The sequence below is a fragment of the Centruroides sculpturatus genome, unplaced genomic scaffold (genome assembly GCF_000671375.1).
Source record: "Centruroides sculpturatus isolate CEXI.00-Female unplaced genomic scaffold, Cexi_2.0 scaffold180, whole genome shotgun sequence".
NCBI classification, from domain to species: Eukaryota; Metazoa; Arthropoda; class Arachnida; order Scorpiones; family Buthidae; genus Centruroides; species Centruroides sculpturatus.
The window spans coordinates 145,223-155,049 of record NW_019384918.1 but is presented as its reverse complement, the minus strand read 5'-3'; the positions used below and the strand labels follow the sequence as shown (position 1 = coordinate 155,049).

Genomic DNA, 9,827 nt, shown 5'->3' with positions numbered 1-9,827 from the left:
ATTTCCAAATTGCTTCAATTTTACGAAAGAATCGATGCGAGATTTAGGATTTTCGTGTCTTTTGCCAGCTTTACTCAAATTATTTAAATCGTCAAAGCCAATCTCATTCTACACACTAATTTTATTTGAAAATAGTAGGCAAGGCCAACAAAACAAATTTTGCATTTTTATGCATCCACAAAGCCATTTTATATCTTCATAAATTTTATCATGAAAATGTTGAACAAATTTTTTCTTTTTCATTATATGGTCTCGAGCCAAAACTTTTTGAAATAAATTTTCAATATCACAATTACATTCTAAATTGCTAGCTATAATATAAGGGCTAAAATTAAAAATAAAATTATAAAAAGTTACTTGTTAAAATAAAATGTGTGATGGATATACAATTAAACATACCTGGTACAAAATATTCGATTGTATGAATATACAGGTAGGCTTCCTACAACGCGGTAGATACGTTCCTTGAAAATACCGCGTTGTGGGAAATCGCGTTATAGGAGATACCAACTCAATACAAAAACTGGGATTCGGTTCTAAAAAGAGAAAAACTTGGCGTTTGAATGGCGTTTTTTGAATTTTTCAAACCAGCCATTGGTAGCCACGAATTTAACACTAGTTTCATCAGCTGACCAGTGGCGAAGCGTAGTGGGAGCGACACTTTTAAGGGGCGGCAAAATTTCACAATAAATAATAATATCTTGTTAAAATTTGAACCATTTCATTTCATAATTTTGTCGCACCTACGATTCGGACCGATTGAAATGAGCACGGAATTGTTCATTATTTATTCTGTGACGAAACTGAATTTTAGTCTTTTAAATTGAGATACCTAAATAAGGGGGCAGCGAAATTTTCCTTCGCCCCGGACACTTACGCTACGCCACTGCAGCTGACGACTGTCCCATTTATTTTAAATAATCAAATATTTTTAAGGCTTTGTGTTTAAGTGCAGTTTTATTTAAAGGCAACCGTTTCTTGTTCATATCTTCTACCCATAATATTAGCGCTTGTTCCATTTTTTACATTATAGGCGCTCTCCCACTAGCAACATTTTTCGCAAGAATAGATGATCCGGATGCGACCAAATTTCTAATCTTTTCTCCCGATCGCTTAATCGACCGAATAGTCGATTCATTTAAATTAAAATACCTACTAATATCAGCTATCTGCTCTTGATTTTTAATTCGATCCAAAATTTCTATCTTTGAAGAGTTATAAATTTCCTTTTTAACGACGATCCTTTCTTTTCATTCGGCATTGTTATGGCTAAAATGTTTTCAATCAGTTTTGTGGACAGTAAAAATCGCAAAAAATAACTTTCCTTCACTATGTTGTTAAAAATATACATCCAATAGAAGTTTATACAGTACTGTGTTTTGGACCATTTTTGTTGTCCCCACTTATTGAAACATTATAAATGATGGAAAATTTAGTGATATATTTGAGTGTTTACGGTAACTCATGCACATCTGTCTAGAAACCGGTCTTCCCCTGAAACTTTCAAGGGAATAAATAACACGACAACGTCGAAAAACAGCTGTTTTCAAAGACTTTTAGCTCTGTATACCGAACTGCGGCTTGTATCACGTGATCCGTTGCAATTTTTCTGTTATGTGAAAGATAATTCGTTTCTAAATACCGTAAACCGCGTTGTAAGAAAATTACCGCATTTTTCCAACCGCTTTGGAGGGAAAACGCGTTGTAAAGGTACCGCGTTGTAAGAGGCCTACCTGTACAAGAAAAGCGGCGCTTTCACCGCTTCTAATGACGGCACGCCACTGGGAAAAACCCTTGTCCCCGTTTTTCAATCCGGGATTCACGGGAAACTCCTAGAAGAGTGGCGCCATCTCACCAGTCTGTGATTTGTCGCCGCAAAATGAAATTAGTGTGTGGAATAAGAATGGCTTTGACAATTTAGCTGGCAAAAGACACGAAAAATCGTCGATTCTTTCGTATTTGAAGCAATTTGGAAATCGAAGCGGAATAGAATTTAACATTAGTAAATAATATAAAATAAATATTGAAAATTATAACGAGATAGTTACGGTAATAGATATATTATATCTAAATAAATAGATGTTATATGTTTTTATCAAAACGAGAATTGGCATTTAGAATATATTGGATCTAATAACAGATGTAATTATATTGAACTTGTTTATTTATTAAGTACGTCAGATAAATAATCTATTAAAAATACATTTAAAGAAAGAATTAACTGATTGCCCCTGTAAGTCGGCTTCTTAAAGAAACACAGCTTCCCTATCATCAAATGTCACGGCACGCCACTGCCTCATCCTTCGTTGTGTCGAATGATTATACTGGGAATCGGGCCTATTTATAATGGGCCAAATTGGCCTAAAAAGTTTGCTTAGGGGTTTCGAGCTTAAGGGGCTTAAATAGAAATAATTATATATAGTAGAATTCTTAAATCCGGTACGTACGGGGCCAGATTACCGAAGGCTTTTGTATTTTCGCAAAATTCGATAAGTTGTCTGCGATCTGAATGTTTCAGACATTGCTGTACATTTTATACCAGCTGTTTATGCTTCCGATTTGTTTGTGCACGATCTAATCGGTCTGAATACAATACACTGCATTGAATGCAGTGCATGACTATACTGTGTTAAGATTAATCGAAAAATATGCAGAAACGTTGATGAACTCTGTATTGTCCAGAATCGACATTTATGAGAAACCTATTTCTAGGCGCGTTATTCTCGCTTTGGCTTATGGGAAGAATATACCAGTAACGCACGTTACCTAGCACAAAGCGTGTGCCAGCTCTCGTAAAACAATATTCGTTCAATACAATACAGACAGTGCCGGCCCGAGGCAAGTTTTAGGATGGAGCGAGATCCTATTATGGCGCCCCCCTTGGTTGCCCCTAATTTATACCCTTTAATTTTCTTTACCACTGAGGCGCCCCCTTGGACTTAGCGCCTGGAGCGGCTGCTCCGTTCGCCCTATGGTAGGACCGGCTCTGAATACAGACTATGGTTTTTTAGATAACCTAAATGTGTCCTAATATATTCCGATGCGCGGAGCACTAGAATATCAGATTATTATCGGATAATTCCGGATTATCAGGTGTTGAATTAACGAACTGCTAGGCTATTGTCTAGTAAAGTTAAGCAGCTTCATTAAAAGACAGCGAATCCACATAAAATTCAAGATGACTGCCACGAACAACAAAGTATTTATAATTTTTATAACATCAGCTATAAATTTGCGTCATTTCTAAATCAATGTTTGATTTATATAAAAATAGTATTTACAAACTACAAACTACAGCAGTAATGTTTCCTTTAAATTTCAATATATAATGGGTTCAAACACCGTTATTTTCTAGGAATTATCACATCCACAGACTGCAATAATACTAGCCATTCAACAACGTTATTTTATCCAGATGTATTCAAAAATAAAGTTGTTGATTGGCTAGCATTTTTGGAGTCTGTGGATGTGATAATTCCTAGAAAATAACGGTGTTTGAACCGGTTACATATTAAATTTTAAAAAAAATATAAAAAAGGAATAGAAGCAGAAGAACAAATGTTTCCTTTACTTGCTTGATGATGTGTTGATAGCCTTCTAGTTTATACAGGTCCGGCAGTTGAGTTACAATGTTTTCTTTAAAGAGTAAATTACTGAAAGCGATCTCCAGCAACTAATTCCTGAACGTTCCGATCCAATCATTTTACAAATAGACGATTCACTTATGTTGGTCCGCCTCTTAAAGTTACTGTATTTGCCTTACATTTTAACAGATTAATGCTATAGATTAGTGTTTCCCAACCGCCGGTCCATGGACCGGTGACGATCCGCGAAAAAATTTCATCGGTCCGCAGAAAAATATTTGAACTTACTGATACTAGCGCAGATGATTAGGGTGACATTTAAATAGTAATCTAGAGTAACTCTATGTACTTTGTTTTGTACAGAAACTCTAGATAAGTATGTAATGTATAAACGTAATAAATAAGCATAATTCATAGTCGCATAAAGTTACTGGTCCACGTAGTTATCCATAATTTTACCGGTCCGTGTTACGAAAAAGGTTGAGAAACACTGCTATAGGTTATTCGATAATTCGTCTTTAATTTACCCACAATCCACTGAAATTTAGTACTCTGGGGGGTTGAAGTTCCACTGAATGTTTTCGGATGACAAATAATTAGTCAATTTTTCATCTGACTTATTTACCATATCGTAGAACTGTTTCAATTCTGCCTGGGCTTCATCCAATAAATGTTCTTGCATTGTTCGTAAATAATTTGGCACTTTTACTACGTCTCGAGAAAAATCTCTTTAATGTTGCAATAAATGAATCAGATGTGAAATCAGATACTATTTCCAGATGTATGGTTCGAGTCACAAAACAAATGAATATACACACATAAATTTTATTATAAGTATCCTTTCTTTGATTCTTATACTTTATAAGAAAATGTCCACAAAAGTCAATTTCTTTATAGTTGAACACATAATTTTGGTTCACTCTCTCATAAGGTAGATTACCTAAACATTGCTGAGAAACGACTTGTTTAACCTTAAAGCAAGTACAGTAATACATTTCATGAACAACGTTTCTGTAGAGGGATCGTCCATTTAAAAGCCAAAACATTTGTCTTACCTGATACAATAAGGCCTGTCCGATAAGATGTAAACATTTCCTATGAAAATAGGTTAAAATACAGTACATTTAGTCAAATAATGTCTAGCAGGTAGTATTGCAGGATGTTTCTTACAAAAATTGAGGGTGGCATTCTGCAATCTGCCTCCAACTGTTAATCTATTATCATTAGAAAGGTTGAGGCGCACGTTTTAAACGTGTAAACGTGTACGTGTGACGTTCGGCGCCGCTTTCCCGTAAGCCTAAAAGTTTGACGATGGTGTTTGAAATGTCGAGCGTGATTCCATCGACTATCCAAACACCATTGTCAAACTTTTAGGCTTACGGNCGCACGTTTTAAACGTGTAAACGTGTACGTGTGACGTTCGGCGCCGCTTTCCCGTAAGCCTAAAAGTTTGACGATGGTGTTTGAAATGTCGAGCGTGATTCCATCGACTATCCAAACACCATTGTCAAACTTTTAGGCTTACGGGAAAGCGGCGCCGAACGTCATATGTACACGTTTACACGTTTAAAACGTGCGCCTCAACCTCTCTAATATCTAAAAATGGACATAAATTGCTGATTTTGGAATTTTTTGGCAGTGATTTCCCAGACTGAATGCACTTGTGGGCCGAGTGGGGAGAAATTAAAAAAAAAAAAAAAACGTAATTAACGATAATATGTGATATATATCGTCATCGTCTCTCTCTTGCCGTTTGGACTGCCGAGCGGTAACAATCAACGACACGTGGAAGCAGTTGAGTCAGAGATAGATGCCTCGTTTACGAACAACAAAACCCGTTTATTAAACACTTAAGAAGCTTACAAGATTTCCGCGATCTTGGAAGTTCTACGTCGGCTGCGGTCTCTGGGTCTTCCTTTCCTTTCCAAGATAGTCCCATTTTGAAGGAGTGTCCCTTGTTCGCGAATGAACAATTCCATCGACGACTCCGGGACGATGCTGTCGACTTCCGTTGATGGAAAGATGTCGATCTGAGGTCGGGAGATGGAGACGAAGATAGGCGCGAGACACACACACAACAATAGATCTGTCACTTGGAACTTTCGGGAGAAGAAGCCGTCGCGTCCTTGAATGTCCGGGGTTTTATCCGTTTTCCTCTGATTTCACTTTCCGATTAGTCTCTCCTTGTCACCTGATGACAATTCGAAACCTTCCGGGGGCGCGGGAGAGGTCAAAATCGAAGTTTAATTCGATCTCCAACCGGAGATGGTCGACGGACTTACATTCTTCTATCTATACTAATATTATAAAGAGGTAATGTTTGTAAGTTTGTTTGCAGCAGGTAATCTCCGAAACTACTCATCCGATTTCAAAAATTCTTTCACCAATATTTAGAATGGAACCTCAGGGTGGACATAGGCTGTATATTATTCCGTTAAACATTCATATAAATTAAAAGATATCATCTAGGGTTAAGGTTTTTATGTCCAACAGATGGCGCTACAAGTACGACGCCCTAAGTTTGCTTTTCTGTGAGGCATTATGCTTTTCTGTGAGGATGAACTAAAGCAGATCATGTTTTATCTATCTATATAAATAAAAATGTAATGTTCGTTTGTTGTAAATGTGTAGTCCTTTCAAATTTTCACACAACGCTGCATTCGAATACGCACGTGTTTTTATATAATATACGTGTCGATTCCCCCCCCCGAGAGAGGGACAGGATTAAGGCTTACCGTGAAGAACTTGGCTTCTGTTATACTATTTCAGATGCGGTTTTTTGCGTTTTTGATTGCGTTTTAATAGGGTACGTCAAGAAAATGTACACTAAGGGATTTTTCGAAAAATTTTTCCCACGGGGGAAGTGTTATACATTTATAATAGATACATTTTGAGCGACAATAACGCCTGGCGGGGTCTGCTAGTTGTTTAATAGTTAGCGTCGCGTTTTCATATAAAAAGTCTATTTCTAACTACAGTAGAGCGTCGTTTATCCGAAAGTCGGTTATCCGAAAGAATTCCAGTCGGCAAATTTAAATTTTCGCTAGTGCTGTGGCGCTGCAATCTTTGGCTATATCTTGGGCTACTCCAATATTTTTTATGTTTATGTGTGTTTTAGCTGGCAGCACTGTCACTTTGTGTGATGTTTTTCTGAGGATTGTGTCATGCTGAATGGAACGTTTTTGATACTAGATAACTTCTAAAATATAATTTTTTTTGTTTTTATATTTTTTAATATATTTATTTTGTTTGTACAAACTAAAAAAAATAATTTTTAACGATACAATAGCCACGATTATTATTTTAAAAAGTATACGTTAGGCTTAACATCGACGAAAATTCAACGCGAAGCGACACGCAACGGAGAAAATTTTCAACATGTGATAAGTTAATGTATTTTTTCGTACATAATCGGTTATCCGAAAAATAAGTTATACGAACAACCCCAGTCCCCAATTGATTCGGATAAACGACGCTCTACTGTATTATATTTTTTTCTTTAAAACAAAATTATTTTAACGCGAATTTTAGTGAGGGTTCGGACTTGTTCAGAGCCTCACACTTTATTTCTTCCCAAAAGCTTATTGTTTGAACATGTTTGATGATGTAGATTAATAATCCTTCTCTTAATTACTTGGTTGTAAGATGCTCATATATCCTATAAGGAGGTGATAATTTTGCATTTGTCATAAATCTTAGGTACCAAGCCATGGTTCGTTGAAGTTTTACAAATGATATTTTAGAAATGGCAGACAGCTCTTCTGTGCTTGTGCCAACACTACAAACAGCATGTTTACGCTCCTCCCTTAATGCTGCATCACAAATAGGTATATTCTTGGTGAATAGGGTGTCATTGGACAGCAGCCATTTTGGGCCATTCCACCATAAATCATGTTCTACAAGTTTTGAAGGTAAGAGTCCACGTGATACACAATCTGCAGGATTCTTGTTTCTGTCAACGTGATTCCAATTTTCCGCAGGCAAAATAGATTGTATCTCTGATACTCTGATATCTCATGCAAATATGGAATTAATCTTAATCTGAAGTGCACCTTGTATTGCTTGCACCAAATGAACTAATAAAACTGCTGCACATAATTCCATCCTTGGAATTGAAATAGGTTTTAACAGTGCTTCACGAGTCTTCGATGTTAGTAGTCTAACCCAAAGATTCATCTGATGATCGCACGTAAACAACTACTCCGTAATCCTTCTCTGGCGCATCACAAAATGCATGAAGATCAACGGTCGTGTAATTATGAAATAGCGTTTTTGTAGGAATTTGAATGGATCTTAACTGTCCTAATTCTTTACAAATAATCTTCCAATTATGATCAATACACAGAGGCACAGGTTCATCCCAAGATAGTTTAATTTAAGCCTCCAGATTTCTTGCAGTAACATCTTAGTTAATATTACAAAGGGAAAAATCCATCCCAGTGAGTCAAATAACCCGCAATAGATGACAAAATTGTTCGTTTGGTTGAACTACACCGATGATGTTTGAACTCGAAGTTACATATGAAAATATCTTCTCTGGGATAATTAATTCAATCTATCGCATTAAAAAACGTTTTTTTTTACTCTTCGCTCTGTGAACAGTAGAAAGACCTTTTTTTCTAGGTCTATCGTGGATTCAGCCAGACTCGTAATGGGAGTAACGGGAGAGGCAAGGTTGTGAGAGACGGTGCCCAAAGATTTTCAGGACGACTTTCCTTGAAACATTTCTGGAATTCTCGTCCGGATTCAATCCCGTGACTACCATGTGAAGTTTTCCAGATTTTCTTCATTTAAACACCTAAATAGGGACCAGTTTATCATCGAAAGTACTCCCGGGAGCAATGTTCCCTCTAAATTTTTTTGTAGATGAGCGGAACATATACTTCTCTGAGCAAAAAAAAATTTGTGCTGAGCATATATATATAATTTTATTTTTTCGTATAAAAATTAAAATAATTAATTATAAAGAAGAGATTAAAATTCATTTTAAAACATACTTTTATACAAAATATTAACTTTTGCCAATGATTTAATGTATTTAATCGAAATATACGTAGCAATAATCATGTTGCAGACAGAGTGAGAAATAAGTAAACAACAATTCAAATCGGTGTGCTCGCCTGCCTGCGATGCACATAAATTTTCGTGCGCGGCAACAATTTGAGCAGTGCGCGGCCGCGCAGCTTAGAGGGAACATTGCCCGGGAGACACCCCTGACAGATCCATGCATTATCCCATCTATCCAACTCCCAGAGTGACAAACCGATATTTTTTCCGTCTCGATTATTCGGCCAGCTTCATTACCACACTAGCCATATTATTGCATTATTAATGCAATGGTTTTTTACTAGAAAGTACACTTTTAAGACCTTGTGTACAACCTCCAAGATCCGAGATAGGATCTTATTCGTGTACATGGTCGTTTTAAGTACTTTTGAGGCCCTTGGACCAATTTCTTTACAGGCATTATACGGATACGGATATAAGACAGAAATATCAGTACTGTAATAAACAGCGAAATGAGGCTCTAAGAAAGCGAGTATGGCGTGACACGGCTTTTACATTATATAAGCTCTATAAAAAAGGCCACTTTCATTAAGTATATCTCCCTTAGTTACATTAAAATTTATTCTCTATAGCAGTGTTTCTCAACCTCTTTTTCATTGCCGCCGGTAAAATTATGGATAACTTTATGTGGACCAGTAATTATATGCGATTATGAATTATGCTTATCCAGAGTTACTGTACGTCACAAAGCACATACAGAGTGCTTTAAATTAGTAACTCTAGATTACTAATTTAAATGTTACCGTACTCAACTGCGCCGGCATCAGTAAGGTCAAATATTTTTCTTCGGACAGGCAATGGAGAAACACTGCTCTACTGGATAGCCACAAAACCGCATTACTCTTAAGTTCATTAGTTTATACCAGTGTTCCGCAAGCTTTTTCTATTCGCGGTACATCCATGACTCGACTTTCTCAACACGGCATACCAAAATGTTATTCCCCTCAAAAGCGTATGATATGATACTATTAATTAACAGAATTACGTAATGCCACTAACCTATTATTATTATTATTATTATTAAACAAGACATCAACACCCGTGAGCAAATTTATTTTACATTTAATTTCTTAAAATACATAAAAATGGTGGCTTGTAATAAAGAATAAACGAACATCATCTTATTTCATAAGTGCTGCGGCACTTATGAGATAACACTTGAAATACAAGCATAAG

General features: G+C 36.4%; 1 pseudogene; it reads right to left on the bottom strand.

Annotated features, from left to right (window-relative positions):
* Nucleotides 1-4,243: 4,243 nt before the first annotated feature.
* LOC111631802 lies at nt 4,244-7,295 on the bottom strand (annotated as a pseudogene).
* Nucleotides 7,296-9,827: the final 2,532 nt, after the last annotated feature.